Source organism: Anser brachyrhynchus (genome assembly GCF_964034855.1).
Source record: "Anser brachyrhynchus genome assembly, chromosome: 3".
NCBI classification, from domain to species: domain Eukaryota; kingdom Metazoa; phylum Chordata; class Aves; order Anseriformes; family Anatidae; genus Anser; species Anser brachyrhynchus.
This window is the reverse complement of record NC_137696.1, coordinates 104,863,242-104,880,991: the sequence shown is the minus strand read 5'-3', so window position 1 is coordinate 104,880,991 and position 17,750 is coordinate 104,863,242. Positions and strand designations below refer to the sequence as shown.

Genomic DNA, 17,750 nt, shown 5'->3' with positions numbered 1-17,750 from the left:
AGGCATATTTCTGCTTTAATGTGCCTGTACAAGTCTCCTAGATCAGGCGTGACCAGCCCATGAGCTGTGTGTTACCTGTTGGGGCAGCTCACACCACCCACATCCCATAGCCTTCTTTTGATGGTAGCGTGCAATTGATTCATCATTGTACCAGGCATTCATCTTGCTTCGATCTGCCCTGTCTAGCTTCTGTAGCCCTCAAGTGAGAAATGACCTTCATGGCCACCAGAGTGAGCTGTCGGGCTCGTGGCCCACCTTGGTTTGAAGGCACCAGGCAGGGCTTCTGGGTTTCTGGTTCTGAAGGTACCAGGCAGAGGGTTTTGGGATTTGTAGCCACTTTTTATCTTCCTTGGGCTCCACACCACTTCTTCAAGCTGCTGATGCTGCTAAAATTACCAGCACCTACCTGGGGAACAGTGGAAGAGCACAGAAGGCAAAGTCCACTTTGAGCAAACCTTTTAAACACATCTGTGAGGCAGCTGGCAGTTCTGAACTCTTAACATTTTGGCATTGCTCATTACAAATCATAACGTTTTCTTTTCTAGGAGAAAGCTTGTCTGTACAGAGTCACTCTTACAGCAAATAATCTAAATAAAAATGATAAAAATTTGTATGAAGGCAAAGTAAATGTCATGATTATCTTACATTCCTCAAAAGCAGTACCAGGTGCAGCTTAGCTAAAGGCACAAATCCCAAGATGAACAGCTTAAATCCCATGGAAGACTTCATATCATATTCTATGACATCATGATCTATGATTCTATAATATCGGTCATTGCTGGCAACCTGGCACTAAATCCTCTGACCCGTGCATGACTCCCATATCAAACTGCCCTTATCTTGAGCCAGCATTTGCTTTCAAAAACATTTTTTTTTCTTCTTACTATCTATACGTTTTAGATATGCTGCTTTCTCTAGGAGATAGACCACTGAAAATTCAAAAAATAAAAATAAAAATAAATTAGAGAATGCTTGGGAGTCAGCTTTGAAATACCTTGTATACTTTGTACTGGAAATATCTTGTACTCGGACTCAACCTCAGAACTGAACCTAGTTTTGAGACAGGCCAGGAGCCGTTTCTTCACACCCCGTTGACCGTTCCTTAGCAGAGACATCAACAAGAGTCCTTGTAGGTAACTCTATCAAGAGCTCACATCCCAAGGCCTTCTTTCTACAACACTCGTCTGTACTTAGCCATAACAACCTTTCAAAAGATTTGTATGTCCCTCTATTTCTGGCATTTGTGTTAGAGCAAATTGTGGCCATGCCAGTGCTCATCACCACCAAGACATGCAGCCTAACATTTCCACAAGCTGAGCACTCACTAAGGTGGCAGCAGTCCTAAGCAAGTCCTTCAAAGCCACATTTCAAATTTTTTGCCAGTTGGGCAAAAGCTGACAATTCAGCTTTAAAAGGTAGGGAGATACAAGTAGGTGGCTCAGTTCTCGATGGTGGTGTTTAAAGAGCAGCAGATGATACGTTCCCTGTAGCACCTTTCTTGTCTTTACTTTTAAGACACCAGACTTTAAGGAAAGAAGAAAGCCAGCACCAAGGCATTGGGCAGAGCTTATGCGGGAAAGCCTGCACTGTGTTGGGACTGTGCTTCGCTGAGAGGCTGCAGAATTTGTCTTCCCTTCCCAGCCTTCTCCACACCCTGGGTCTGTCTCCAGATCTTCCTTTGCTGCTTGATCTGGTCATCCTCCAGCAACCACTGTCTGTTTTACAGCTCTCAGCGGGCAGATCCCTGCTATGTTTGCACCAACCTCTGCTGCACTCCCGATGGCTTTGACGGAGTGCAGTGTCTCTTGGCACGCCTTGCCTGGTTGCTGCTTGACGTGAAAGTCGTGGGATTCCCCATGCTGCAACTCGTTATCTCACCGTGTCACAGGCACTGCATCACAGGGAAAAGGAACAAGCTGGCTGTCACTGTACTCCTCCAAAACTAGCCCTAGGGCGGCGGTTCGAGCCACAGCAGTGCTGGAGCCCTGTATGCCACCTTCCTCTAGCACCTGAGCTAACTCTGAATGAGCTATAGCAATATGCATTGTGGATGCCTCTGAGGTTGTTTCTCTCCTTCTTCCTCTCTCATCAGCTTTGTTTTCTACCGTGCCTCAAAATCTTTCTCCCCGTTACTCCGCACGGACCAGATATCTCCTCCAGACCTCTTGCTGCCAGTTGCAAATGCTGTTGTAGCTTCTTATCCACACCATTCATTTCTTCTTGGTGTTTTAGCTCAGCAGCTGCTCCACATAACCTCCCTGAGTAGCTCATTTAGTAGAGTTCAAACAGCAGCGACCACCACAAAGCAAGTAGCCAAAGTACCTGTTTCTAGCCCTTCTGGAAGGGGTAAAGATGCATAGGTTTATAAAAACATAAGGTCAGTGTGATGCAAATGTCAGTTTCATTGTATGGATTCATCTAGCTTCCCTTTGAAATCAGTGTGAGATGTGTTTCAGTCGTGACTGCATGAGATGCTAAAAGTAACAAATATAGCCAGAAGAGCTTCTCTGGGCACATCTGAACTGGGGGATTTTGGAGCATTTCCCAGCACCTTCAACTGAGTACTCAGGCCAGACCGTCACTGTTTGTTGGACAGAAACCCAAACACATAAGTAGAGAGTGAGCCATCATGCTCTCCCATCTGGAGCATGGGATTGGGACTTCTGTAAGAGCTCCACAGCATTTCTGAGGGAAAAAAAAAAAAAAAAAAGAGTAGCAAAGGACAAGTCTACTCAATTCTTCTCTAGAAAACATGCATTAACAGTTCAGTTGCCAGTGCTTTGGATGTGAACTACAAAGGACCGTTGAAGATGCTCTAAAGAACCGTTGTTCATTTCCTCTTCCAAGCCACTATCTGACTAATAAAAAGAAAAAGGTTTTTAAAAGTGAGTCGGTGTATTTCTGATTTTAATGATGTGTTATTGCTGTCCTCTGCCATCTTACACGGGATGTTGTAGAGAAATAGGCACCAATTACATTAGTCTTTTGTAACTACAGCCCCTGGTTTCTGGAAAACAGAAAAGCCTCAGGAAAGAACAGAGATGCAGCAATACATGATTAGACTGGAAATGGAGAGATATAATGCTTTTGTTGCATATTTAACAGCCTGTTTAAAGGCATGAGGGAGCCTTGTAAATCACTGGACATGTGGAAGATAGCACATTAGCGTAAGGTCATAATGATAATCTATAATGACAGAATGAGAGATCAAATATATTCATTTTAATATTATAATACTTATACTTAGCACACAAGAAGATTTCTTGAGGCCAAAGCACATACAGCAGAATGTTATTCCATTGCCAGAATTTTGTAAGATATTGTGAATTTATCTGCAAATGGGTCCATATGCTACAACATCTAACATTAAATTCAAGAGCAATCTGCCTAAAGAAAAATGATCTTTGTGTGCAGTACAAGAACAAGACCTGCTTTGGAGCAGCTGACTAATGAAAAATGTTAGATAAGTGCAGTTAGGGAATGCAGTTAAGACTCTCGGGTCCAGATCTGAAAGGATCTTAAGTCAGGTGCCTGTCTCCAGGAGCTGAATTCACAGGGTATATCTTAGCCCTAGCTTATTACAGAGTAGTTTCCTTCCCTGGCAGCTGAAGAAGTCTTATTTTCAGCCCTTGGAGGTTTAAACATGAGTCATAATAAGTCTTGTAACTGCTATAGGTCATTTTTGAGAAGAAAAACTCTGTATTGCTTTTCTTTTGAAATGTAGCTGCTCTCCGGGAGGAGATAAGGAAGATGCAGCTGTCTGCTTAGGGCTCTCCGCTGGCAGCGACGGTGTGTGGTTCTGATCCCTGCTTCCTGGGCTATCTCGTGTATTTGTGTTTAGATAGTCACCGAATGAAATGCAGAAGCTATCCAGGGAAATTTCCCTGCCTCACATGTTCTCTCTGAAGAAAAATGCAGCGAACTGCTCTACCCAGTCATGCCTGGTCCTTCACCTGCCTTTTGCTTCATGATCATCTTACCTGTATGGATGTCTTCAGGGTGTAATAATCTTTCACTGTCCTGGGAGTTACCTAATGGAAATGTTACCAGAAGTAGCAGGTTTCACATGCATAAATATTTTCAGCGATATGGAAGTTTTATAACCTCACGTACATTTTACAAACTGCACATAAATTCCGTTGGCAATCTCAGAAGAGGTATCTACATAATTTTTGAGCTCCTATAATGCTTACAGAACACAGAAGAGTTTTTCACAAGAAGGAGTCATTCACATATAGCAGTTTCACTGTCCTGGTGGTTTGAAAAAAATCAGATACGTTTGAAGGAAAAAGAAGGCAAAAATGACAGCCACAGTGTTGGGCACAGATAATTCTCTGGAAACCTGATTATTAGTTTGTGATTTTGATTATTTATTTTTTTAAATTGGTTTTGGCTATATCAACACTATGAGATATGACCTTTGTTCTTATCAAAGTGTAGCTGATGGTGTAAGGGCTCCAACGTGGGTTTCCCCTAGGAGGGTTTGATACAGCCAGGCCCGGTGCCTGCTTTTCATCATGCTAAGCAGATTTCAGCTGAAAACTCTTCTGACTACTCCTGTCTCCAATTCTTGCAGAATTTGCTGTTTTTCTTTCCTGTCAAGTTTAGATTTTTTATGTTTAAGCTCTTTCAAGTTTTCTCTTGAAGGGAGAAGAAAGGTTGTGATCTGCCTCAGCTGAGCCAGGCAGGCTGAGGCCCTGGGCTGCCTCCACGTGCTTCTTGCCTTCACTCCTCCTGCCGAGGTCACTGTCCCCTCAGATCTAGGGCTGTCTCATCTAAAGGACTCGCTTTATCTTTTAAACACCTAACAAAAGGGTTTGCTGTAAAAATCAGCACTTGGGGTGAAGTCGGAGGGTGAGCACAGAGCTCATGTCTGTCAGGCCGCTGGCCTGCTGGCATCAGGCGCGGTGGTTCTGCTCCATCTCACCTCCCCTCAGCCAGGGCTGTGTGGTCCTGCCCTCTCCCTGAAGGTGATCTAGCTCAGTAACCAGCAGAAATTAGCTTACTTTTTTATTAATTTATTTCTGGATTCGTTTTCTGCCAGCAAAGTGAATGGGCTCAGCATAGGCCTGATAAGCAGCCAAATGAGCATATGAGAAGGTGTCGGGGCAGCGGGTGGAAGGAGTGGGATGGCCTCTTCTGCTACCGGCAACATTGGCTCTCATCCCTTTTAATCACCTTCCAGAACTCCATGCTGCAAGCAGGGACAGCTCAGCAAATACTGCTTGATGGTCTGATAGCTGAGCTACCTCCGATGTGGACATGACTTCTGTGACGAGGACGGTGTGGGTAGCGAGGGGCAGGAACCTCAACAGCCGTCCCAAAGCAGACCGTCCCCTAGTCTGCATGTGAACCCGTCTTTGTTTTCTTTTGTCCCATATACCTAACTCAGGGGGATGAACAGGTTTTTTATGGACTTCCCCAAACCAGCAGCCACAATAAAGCCAACACTATAATCACAGATCCCAGATGCTACTTTGGATGAAACCAGCTATAGAAGGATAATTTTGGAGAAGGAGAATGAGCAGGTGAACACAGTGAAGATGTAATGAAATTGATAGACTTAATTATAGTATTTGCTGCTGTGAAAGCTATAATGCTGTCTAATCAGGTAAAATGTGGGAAGACTAAGGAGTTGCTGTTTTGTCTATTTACTCTGCTATTTTTAGAGTTTATTGAATAACATACCTAGGATACCATGTAGGCTGTAAAGGTGTACATAGAAATATATAAGGTAATTGCCTGTTTGGTAAAAGCACAAACTAATAATGCTTTTCTGAAGTACAATAGCACCCAAAATTCAGGTGGTTCAGGCTGTACATTCACATTTTCTGTGTTCTTGTTTATCTGATCACCCCTCATTGAAAAAAAAAAAAAAAACCAACAAAAAAACACCTCTAGTTTGTTGTGGTATCATTCACTATAGTACATCAGAAAATGTCTGTGTAAACTAGAAGAACAAAAGGTTATTGCTCCTAGCTGTTACTATAACAAATGCTATTAGTAATGTACTGATACTGTGAAAGACTACTGCGTTAATTTGAACTACAGCCAGGTTCATTTTTATGGTCTAGCTGTTCTGTGATACTTCAGCAATGATTGTTTTGCACCACTTGGTAGAGCCAAGTTTGACCATTGAACTATTTAAACATTATGGCTTTTGCTTCTTTGGGCTTGTGGTGCCAGGCAAAGCAGCAGGGAGCAAAGCATTATGCCCCAGATCCCAGGAATGGTTATGCACACTTTCTTTCTCATTCCTACATTGTTGTAGCTCTTTAGAGAGTAGTGCCAAATTCTCTTCTAGTTTGTATTAGTTTAAAAAAAAAAAAAGTAAATGTAACCAGCATTAGTTTAAAAATGATAAATAAGCCAATTACAAAACAACACAAATTAAGAACGAGAAAATGCAAACTCTTTCATTTTACTAACATTGTATGAAATAAAAACTTTAAATTTTTAAGTACAGGAACATACACTATATATCCCTGTTTTGCTTATACTGGTGGCAACGCCTATCTTCTCAATCCAAACCCACCTGCTCCAGTGTGACTGAGTCAACAGAAGTGGTGTTGCTGTCCTCATGGGACTGCCTCTGATATAGTGAATGTTTTCATTGTCAAAGCAGTGCCTGAAGGATCAGTTTTACTCTTAGACACTAAAACAGGAAAATACTGACCAAATCCTTCAGAACTTACATTTACATTTATGAGTGAAGTATCCTTAAATGAAAGAATGATCATCATACATATATATTATATATATATGTGACACTAATAATTAGAAATCAACAGTGTGTTCTCCTAATTTGCTTCTGCAAAGAAAGTCTGAAATATGTTGAGTATTCAAAGTAGCCATACTCACAGCCCTGTTTATGGATTCCATAAGCCAAAAAATAGCCAATTAGTTGTCATCTTCTATTGTCCAGTGTGGTCTTTCTCAGCGAAAGGCTCCAAAAGTATCAAAGGTGTAATAAACCATGCTCAGGACTACCATGAGATGGGCTGGCACCTATAAGGTGATGCAGGGGATGCAAAACATAGGGTATAGATATTGATGTCAGCATCGTAGCTGTATTAGATCACAGATCATAGATCATAGAATGGCTTGGATTGGAAGGGATCACCTAACTCCAACCATCTAACATCTAAAGATCATCTAACTCCAACCCCCCTGCCATAGGCAGGGATACCACCCACTAGATCAGGTTGGCCAAAACCCCATCCAGCCTGGCCTCGAACACCTCCAGGGATGGGACATCCACAGCTTCTCTGGGCAACCTGTGCCAGTGCCTCACTACCCTTACAGTGAAGAATTTCCACCTAATGTCTAATCTAAGTCTATCCTCTTTTAGTTTTAGGACCATCCCCCCTTGCCCTGTCATTACCTACCCGAGTAAAGAGTCCTTCTCCATCTTTTTTATAAGACCCCTTTAAGTATTGAAAAGCTGCAGTGAGGTCTTCCCAGAGCCTTCTCTTCTCCAGGCTGAACATCCCCAGCTCTCTCAGCCTTTCTTTATAGGAGAGGTGCTCCAGCCCTCTGATCGTCTTTGTAGCCCTCCTGTAGACCCACTCTAACAGTCCCACTTCTTGTGCAGGGGACCCCAAATCTGGATGCAGCACTCCAAGTGGGGCCTCATGAGAGCAGAGCAGAGGGGCACAATCACCTCCCTTGACATGCTGGTCACAGAATTAAATATTATCTAAGAAATGATAGCAAATGAGGACAATTGTTTACTTTTGGCATTACGTTGTTGTGCATTAAGTTTCTCAGCTGAAATACTCATTGGCTTTAAAGTTATGACCCAAACATGTATGTAGTGAATGTTACTAGTTTCACTAATTTAAATATTTATTAATTTAATAATACATTTACTATAATACATTTACTATTAATAACATCTATGCTGTGTCCTAACAAAATGCTAAAGCACATACTTAAAAGTTAAGTGTGTGATTAAATGTGGAGAGACTGCTGAATTGGGACTCTAGTAAGTGACTCATGAGAGGATACTAATCTCAGCAAAATACTAAACTGCAGTGAGCATCTGTGCTCCAGCAGGACATCACTGCCCTGAGTATAAGAGCAAGCACACCTTCCGCCAGTCACATGTCAATTTTCGTGAATCTTACTCTCTGCTGACATTACTGTGCAAATATCTTAAACAAAGCCTTATTGCTTTGTTTCATCCCTGATGCCAGTTGTTAAATCTTTAACCTCAGTCTGACTTTCGATTTTTCATGCTTTTAAGTGCCTGATTTCCTGCAAAGGATGCCAAGTGTTTGCTTCCCATTACAAATTGTTCTAAATCTTTCTTATACAAGATGACAAGTGCACAATACATGCCAGCGAGGATTCCAGCACTGAGAAGTGGACCAGCATTCATGCTATTTTTTTTAGACTATGGCATACCCATTAACTTGAATAGACTGCAGCAAGAAATATTTTTTTTATAAGTGAATATGAGGGAGGTCTTCAAGTATTTTTCCATTAGTATCCCAATGTATGAAAAAATACAAACGACCACATTTCCTTATATGATCATATACATAATTTTGCTGTTCCTCTTGCTCCCTTTATCTTACATGTAAATAAATGGTCAGGAAATAGCAGGTCACCTTTGACAGGGAATGTTTATTCACCTGCCACAAAATTCACTATGGTATTGGAAGGAGCATCCTTTCCTAGAGCTAAGTCAAAGGAGAATACCCGCAGTATTAAAAAAAAAAAAAAAGTAGTTTTTCTTAGAAAACTTTGATTCTATTTAACACTTATTTTTTCACATTTGCACTGATACGAATTTCTTCATTATGTCACATGACAATAATGTTTCTGCTCTTTCTCATAAATACAATTGTCTCCTATTAGTGTTATAAACAGAGAATTCAACAAAATGTGTTGTCATTACTGCTGTGAGATAATATAAAGTAATCACAGGAAAATCAGAAAGGATTGAAAATTTTCAAGATTCTAGGGTGATATTTTGAAACGTCCAAAGATTCCTAGCATTTGACTGCATACTGTTTTCTGTAAAATCTGTATTGATTGCAACATACACCCTAGTTTTCATAGGATTTACTCCAAGCACTCTGGACAGCCAATTACTTGCAGTTACCTCTTGGCTTTTTGTGTATTTAAATAACAAAAACTGGTCTAAGGCAGTCTGAAATTTTTTTGAGACATTGCAATAGTGCTTTCCTAAGCTGTCAGAAGAGTCCAGGTGTGTACTCCCTGTTAACTCTGAGTGGGCAATATTTTGAAAGATTTTATATCATTACAACCTGCAAATATAGCAAGGATTTTTTTAATGCTTGTCACGCATTCAGAAACCACACAAACACCTCTGTTGCACACTGATTTACCAAAATGCCTTTCAGAATATTTGTGTAAATAAACAGGCCACTTACCCTTTGGAGTCTTGGCTGGTATCAGACCAACATTTTGGGTAACTTAATAGCATTTTGGCTTGAGTAAGCAGTAAGAATAGTGAGTGTCAGAGCCCCTTTGTATTTTTGTCAGGACCATGTTGTTGGAACAGGCTCAAGCAACTTCATTGCTAATTCTAGATTCAGGTTTGAAGAGGCAGAATTCCATTCTTGAAACAAAACAAAACAACAAACAAACAAGCACAAATTGCTAGAGTTTACCAGGGATGTGGTAACGTCAGTGCTGAAGTGTCTGAAGGTCAGATGACCCATGAGAATAATTAAAATGCTGAAACAGGAGCATATGCCAATGGAGATGGTTTGTCTACTAGTCAGTTACTTGTTCTTCAATGTTTTCAGCAGGCTAGGCTTGTCAAGCAGACTGATTATATATTTCAGCATTACGTGTCTTAACCTTTTGTTCTCAGGAGGTGACATTTCCTTGAAAGCAGCACGAAAGGAAGAATTAAAAATAAACAGATTGAAAACAACGTATTTTCAACTGGATAGCCAAGAAGGAAGGGGAAAAAAATCCCTTTAAAACTACATTTATTATAGCCTATAGTTAAGAAAGAACATATATAAAAGCTGTTTTTCCACATATGTATCTACAAACAAAAATGTTTCCCTATCTTTCCACCAGTTCTTGTACTTATTTCTCTGATAGAAATGAAGGCTCTAGAAGCATTGCAAAAGAACAGCAAAAAAAAATTGTAAGAAAACTAGAAAACTGTGCAGCCCCATTGCCCCTTGCAAACTCCCAAAGCATACAGAGCTGAAGGAAAGAGTAATTGCTTATTTTTAAAGGTGTACTTTCCGTGCTCTTCTGGGATATAGCTGAGACAGGTCCGAACACTCTGCTTAATTCAAAGTCAGGTGTCCACCTTTGGTCTTCTTTGTTCTTGGGAGAGTGCTCTAACCCACTCTGGTACTGGATCACTGGGGACATTTCACTGGACCCCGTGAAAGTAATTCTTCATTGTACAAAACACCTAAACGACTGTTAGCAAAGAGGCAGGAACTTGCTTTTTTTTTAGAAGGTCCTCTGACTGCTAAATTGTAGAGCCCTTTGTGATCTGAGTAACATTTTGCTAATTGTGCAAAGTGGAGGAAATCATCATCCCAAAAGGTGCATCTCATCTCGCAATAACGGACCATGACAGCCTTTTGAACGCTAAGAGCCTAGCATCTCCGTGTGGCAGATGTTTGACTTGCAACTCAGTCGCCCTGATCGTGGATAAATTGTGCCTCCATTGCGTATTCCTCAAGAGGTGAGGCAACACTGTCATCTCCATCACCAGCTTTGTTGACGCTCTTGGGGATTATCTAAGATCTCTTGGCTCATCCCACAGTGTTGGAGAAGTGTCACCTGCTGAGGACTAGGCACCGTTAAGTTCAGGTGAGACCTTTGTGCAGGTTTTTGATCTCTCTTTTCACCTTTATAGGCATCAAAAATAACCTTTCTATGGATACATCTTCCGGTTTTCTAGTGATACGTAGACCCTGAGCTGATAAAAGATTAGAAAAATTTATGGAAGCAACACAGTTTTAACAGCATGGTATCATCAGCTCACAGATTAAAACTGCCCTGCTGCTCTTCCCATTTGTATTCTCAAAACCCGACTGCACACATTATGCACTCCTTCTTCAAAAATCCACACCAGAAGAAAATCTGTTCATCTGGAATTGAAAAAATTATACCCTGCTATCTGAGACCTATCCTTGCTTTATCTCACCTTCAGCAAAATCTCCCCAGATGACTGGGTCTTGCCGTAACCTGTCATATTGTTCAATATTGAATGAAACATGGGTAATAAAGATAAATTTTGTTTTTAAAGAGAAAGCTGTTATTTCCATAAGAATGCTTGCTTGTTGAGGATGGAGGTATGGGCAGTCACTTCGTGTTTTGAAATCTATATCCTCCTGTACCATCAAACATTGCTAAGGGCATGAATAAGGCTCAGACATCCTTCTCTGTTTGCTGTCTTTGCATGAAAGACTTGTGTAACCTAAATCTATGAAATAAGTATTCCTAAAAATAACCCTTCTTTCTCTGTTTTTCTGCCGTCACTTGCAGTTGTCCATCAGGAGTGAAATGCCCCAGTTCCGTGTATGCATGAATTCTGTAGTGTGCTGCTACCTCAGTATGCTGGGCCAAAAGATGATAGAATGGACTTGGGTAAACTGTGCCTGCTTTGCAGTTCGCAGGCCATCTTTCACCTGGCCAGAGGAGACAGCTAGATAAAATTGCAGACACCTGATTCATCTCTGCCATTGTCCTGTTGAGGAAAGAGAGTGCTCCAAAGTGGCAGAATTATAAAAGTCACCTTTGAAGTACAATACCACATAATTTTAACAGGTATACTCTGGTCCTAATACAATGGGGACTTCAATTTTCCCACTGTGTGTAGATGGAAATATGTATAGGTGACTTCTATTTCTCAGCTATAAATAAACGGGAAATTAGATACAGCAAATACCTTCTGAAAGCAACCATATGTCATAGTTATACCAGTAATAAATTATAAACTCTTAGGGGACTTCGTTGCTAGTTCAAGTCATGACCCACCACTCACTTCTGATACACGCGTTGTGATTCGATTCACGGTGAGAAAGGTCTCTGAAATCAGTACCATAAATGCAGGTAAACAGGATTTTTTTTTGTTTGGTTGGTTTTTTGTTTTGTGTGTGTGTGTGTGTGAGTTAACTTTTATGCTTAAAACAACTAAACAACTTTGCTCATCTTACTCATAACTTCTGAACTGAATTTCTCTGTATATATGTGACTCCTACACAGTAGAATAAAGCAGGCCATTGGGAGAGTTTTGTTGCCAAGACCCGGTACAAAACCATAAACTTTCATTTTTAATGAAGATTACTTTCCTTCTAACAAAGATGCAGGGGAGGACTTTTACTCTGTTTTATGTGTTTAATGGATGAGCTTCTCCAGTGCAAATACAGGTATCAAAATCTTTAGGATCCCTGTGCTTCACATGTAAATCTTTACAAGCAGAGTTCCAGAACAGCAAGGAGGAATAACACTCAGGGTTCACTGGCATTTGTCTTGTATATATTATTATTGTGTAAATAATATGTGCATTAGAATCTCATAATTTATTGAAGATGTGAATTAAAAAGACTTTTGGTAACAAGCCACAGTATAAAGGCATTCCACAGCACTGTCCCAGACAAAAACCTGAGGGACCAAGTTACGGCTGGCTTTGTGGTGTGTGGGTGAGACGAAAGCCAGCAGAGCGTCTCAGCTTTCCTCTAACAAAACCTGGGGGGACCAAGACACGACTGGCTTTGTTCAGCTGTGTGTGGGCGAGGTAGAAGCGGGAAGATCATCTCACCTCTGCTCTGACAAAACCTTTGAGGGGTTAAATACTGCCCACTGAGGCACCACAAGCACGATGCATGTTGGTACCACCAGGTCCAGCCCTCTCCTCAGTTGCCGGGTGCTTCCACATTCTCCAGCACTGTTTTTGGGGTGTTCCTGAGTCAGGAAGGTTTTTTTCCCTCTGTGTGCTTCTGTCGCAGGCTGCTGCAGCCACAGCAGCATCCATGTCTGTCTGACAGCGATGCAGCTCCGAGGCCTGTGAGCAGAACAGGTTGCCATTTAGGATCCAAGGTGACTCATGATGAGGACTGTGACTTCTGCTCCGGAGAAATGACTGAGGAGACCAGAAATCTCCATCGCGGGGACTCCGGCACCTGTCTCTGCAGCGCGTGTGCATTCCCACGTGCGTGCTGACAGCCCGTCGGCCGCCTTCAGTGCAGGAGGAGCGCGGGGAGGTAGCCAGGGCCTCTCTGCTGAAGGGTTTACAATTCTCCAGGCTGACATCATTTACTGTGGTGTCCTGTGGCCTTGCTCTGTGCTTGCTTTTATCTGCACCGACCACGCTGGGGAACCTCACAGCACCACAATGCCAGGAACAGCGGCAGGGCAGGCTTTTCCCCTGGAGGACTGCTTTCTCTCACACGACATCATCGCTTATCTGTACCCCTGTAGTACCGTAATCTCCAACTAGGAGACCTCACAGTCTAGGCATTGCACAGGACTCGCATACTTTGTAGCTAAATAGATTAACGCGGAGGGAAAAGGGATTACTATTAGCATTTTTGCATTTTAGCGAATGAAAATGAAGTTGCTTTATCTGGTCAAAAATATATATGCAAGCACTAGATTTTTTTGTTTGTTTGTTTTCTCTAAACAGTCAGATGCTTAAAGATAAATAAATCATAATAACTCAGTCAATTATTTCTTTAGATAAGTGACTTCTGCCAAATAACTCTCCACATTTTACCCTTAAATTAATTAAACAATTGCAGCCCTGGGGTGACTACTTTGTAACTTCGGAGGGAATAGCTGTCTTTAGCTGACTCCTAAAGCTGCTATGCTTCTCTACGGGTTTTGGGTTTTGCATGTAGATATGAATGTGCTCATTATTCACATTTAAGATTCGTTAGTAGAAATAGAAATTGCATTTGTCTATTATACATAAATTTGGGGAAGGATGGAGGAACTGTTGCCTTTTAGTGTATATCATACGGTGATTTTTGACTCCATTAGTACATTAAATCTAATATATTACAACTGTGGAGTAATTTGGGTCGGAGGAGACTTCTAGAGGCTGTCTAGTCTCACTGTCTGATCAGTGTGGGGCTGCTCTGAAAGTTAGAGCAGGTTTCTCAAGACTTTGTCTATCTCAGTTTTGAAAATCTTCAAGGATGGAGATTCCACAGCCTCTCTGGGATTTTCTTTTTTTTTTTGCTGTCCAGACAATTTCCTTTGCTGTAACTTGAAACCATTGCCTTGCATCCCTTCACTGTGCACCTATGAGGACAGTCTTGTTCTGTCTTCTCCATAATGCTTTCAGTGCAATTAGATCCCTCTTTAGCTTCCTTTTGTCTTTCTCAGGATCCCCTGAGTCCCTCACCGTGAGAAGGTCACCACCTTCCAAAGACAGCAGAACAAGGACTCACACTCGTCACTGTATCCCACCCAGCTCTATGGGCTTGCCATATCCAGCTGGCCTAAGTGATCTCTTCCTTGATCCCCCTGGACACACAGTTCAGGAGTGATGCCAGGGGTTGGGTATACGTCTTCCACTGCTGTAGGACATCCAGGATGTGGGCCCCAGGCAAGCAGCAAACTCCTGAGACAGCCGGTCTGGTCAGCAGATAAGTGTCGTTGACTCCCTGGAAGAGAATATGCAGCTGTTATTACCCATTGCTTCCTTTCTGTGACCTATGGATCAGGCTCATTCCCCTTCCAAACCCTGTAAGTGACTAGCTGCCACCCTCCACCACTGTGGGGACCTTTGTCAGTCCCTTGACAAGGGGAGTCTGTTGCCCTCTCTCCTTCAGAAGAAGATGTTGCTTGGGTTCATGCCTCTGCAGATTATCTGTGGAGAATTGTGACCAACCTTTGGAGTATTAGTGGTCTGCTACAGTTATTTCTGACCTGTGAATCATCTGAGCCACACCAGAGAGTAGGATATCCTGCATGTAGGTATTGCCACTAGGTAGGAGATGCTACTGCTGCATATGGCGGTAACAGATGAAAGAAATATTTGTGATTTCTAGTTTACACCAAAACCTGTTTCTTGGGTCCAGTTGCAAGTGCAAGTGAATTTGTTTATGTCACTTTATATGTAGTGCAGTGATTGTTCTTCTGAGTTTGTTAGAAACACATCGTTTGAAGGAAAGTTGAAAATATAATTGCTCTTGTCCTGAGATTTATCCTCCTCTTCATTTGCTTTTGGAAAAAGAAAATATAGCATCAATTGAAAAGTCTTGGTCTTTTCCTCCCAGCAGTGTTACTGTGTCCATTTGGGGGCATCATCATCTCTCAGATTCAGAGCACTTTGACATTGCAGATCCAGATTTTTGAAGGTCTTAATTTGGACAGCAGTGCAATTATTTTGACACCAAACTGATGTGTTCCCAATGGACCTGTGTTTATCACACTGTGTTTAGTCTGAGGCATCATAAGTAATCTGTAGATTCTCTTTTAAGTGCAGTCAATTACGGTAATTGGACCTGGAGTTCACAAATACATGGGTCACTATAGCAAGGTCTTGGTCTGTCAGGGAGTAGTGTACTCTTCTGAAAAGTGAAAGATGTAAAGGAGGTGTTATTGTTGCTAATGTACTGTTCTCAAAGAGTCTAAATACTGAAGAAGTCAGAAAGCAATAGGTTTACAGGCTCTTGCTACTACCACCAGTTATTTTCCTATATCATTAAATCATTAAATATAATGATATAGGGAAAAGGCAGTTCTAAGTTATTTAATTGGGTCACTTCACAGCAAGATGTGCTGCTAACTTTTGGAACACATACATTTATTTTTTTCCAGAGACTTGCCTAGTTCTCTGTTTAGTGTGCATATTATATTTTTATGAGAACTATGTGAAGGGAGCATACTTTAGATGATAACTTTTAAAATATTTCATGTTTATAAGTGCTTGTTAAACAAAGGACAATTCTAATTAGTTCATGCTAATGCAAATGAATCTGAAATGTGTCATAGTGACAATAATATTTTCTTTCCTGGGCCGTCAAAAAATGATCAAACTCATGTTTCAGCTTGACTTGCCATGGTGACTTCAATAAAAGGAATAAAAAAAAAGATAGTGTATGGAGCTTTATAATAATACAACTTTTCTTCTAGTGTTTCTTTCCCTTATTTAGTTTTGATTCAGATGTACAGAATAGATTATGCAGTCAGTGGGTTCCTCATTACTTAAATGTCTGTCACTTTTATTTGAAAATTCTGCTACAGAAACATTGCTTCTGTTGTTGGTATCAATACTTCCTTTAATTGTGGAAAGGGTTTTAAGAAAAATCCATTTTCTTGAGATGCAATACAATCTGAAAAAAAACACCAACATATTAGTATGGATATTGTAATGTTTTCAGAATAATTCTGGGATATATCTTCCTTAACCCAACATTTATTTTTATTCAAAATCAAAAGGAGACAATATAGGTCATTAAATGTGATTTGATATGCTATGATAAATACATTAATACAACATAAAAGTATTTGATATGTGGTAAATATGATTTGTCTTTTTTTTTTTTTTCAGTATAACTTGTCCTTTCAATAAACGTGTTTTCTTTATGTTCTTGGTATCTAACTGGGAATGGTAGACTAAGGTCCAGGATGGTGAGAGAAGAGAATACTTTCACTCCAAAGAACACAAAGCAGATGAATCATTAGCAACTTCTGTTTTGGCATTAAATTAGCGTGAAAGTTCACCAGTGAATATGTGAAATTGGATATTGGACAACAGCAATCTAGTGAAGCCTTGAAGTAACATAATTGGACAAGCCTGGGACATCTCATCAGAATACAATGGAATAAACTGACAAGACAGCCTTCCTACTCGAGCCGCAGTGGGTGGGAAACATTTTGGCACAGCCTGTCTTTGCAGCAGGGTGCTGCTCATCAGAAGCCATGGTGAAAGGTTGTTTCCTTGGGAGGGCAGAGGAGCTGACAGCCAGCAGGGAATGATTGAAAGACATTAAAAAAGCTCCACTGTTTTTCAGCCACACCAGATACATTAAAAATTGAGTCAATATTTTCCATGTGAACAGTGATCTCTTCCTCTGGCTTTGCCGTTATCATAGAAACGTAGAATATCCTGAGTTGGAAGGGACCCACAAGGATCACTGAGTCCAACTCCTGGCTCCACACAGGACTACCCCAAAATCAGACCCTATGTCTGAGAGCATTGTCCAAACGCTTCTTGATCTCTGGCAGCTCGGTTCCGTGACCACTTCCCTAGGGAGCCTGTCCCAGTGCCCGACCACCTCTGGGTGCAGAACCTTTCCCTAACACCCAGCCTGACCCTCCCCCGTCCCAGCTCCATGCCGTTCCCTCGGGTCCTGTCGCTGTCCCCAGAGAGCAGAGCTCAGCGCCTGCCCCTCCGCTCCCCTCGTGAGGGAGCTGCAGGCCGCCATGAGGCCTCCCCTCAGCCTGCTCTGCTCTGGGCTGAGCAAACCAAGGGACCTCAGCTGCTCCTCTTACATTTTCGCCTCCAGACCCTTTGCCATCTTCGTAGTCCTCCCTTGGGCGCTCTCTAACAGTTTTATGTCCTTCTTATATTGTGGCACCCAAAACTTATGAATGGGGTTGGTATTGCTCTGGCACCACACACGCACATGGTTGGGTAAGAGCTGGAAGGGCAGGGCCCTCTGGTCCTGCCACTCTCCTCAAGAGCTAGATGTTTCAAGGGCTGGTTTGTTGGTAGTGTTGCTGATGGCAGTGTGAGTTGTGTCCATTAACCGCTTCAAGTGGGACTTAAAAAAGAGCCACTG

The 17,750-nt window shown here is 41.7% G+C and overlaps 1 protein-coding gene across 1 annotated transcript in view; it reads left to right on the top strand.

Annotated features, from left to right (window-relative positions):
* DLGAP2 (DLG associated protein 2) overlaps nucleotides 1-17,750 on the top strand; it is a 463,115-nt gene that overhangs the window by 55,641 nt on the left and 389,724 nt on the right. The gene's annotated exons all lie outside the window — the stretch shown is intronic.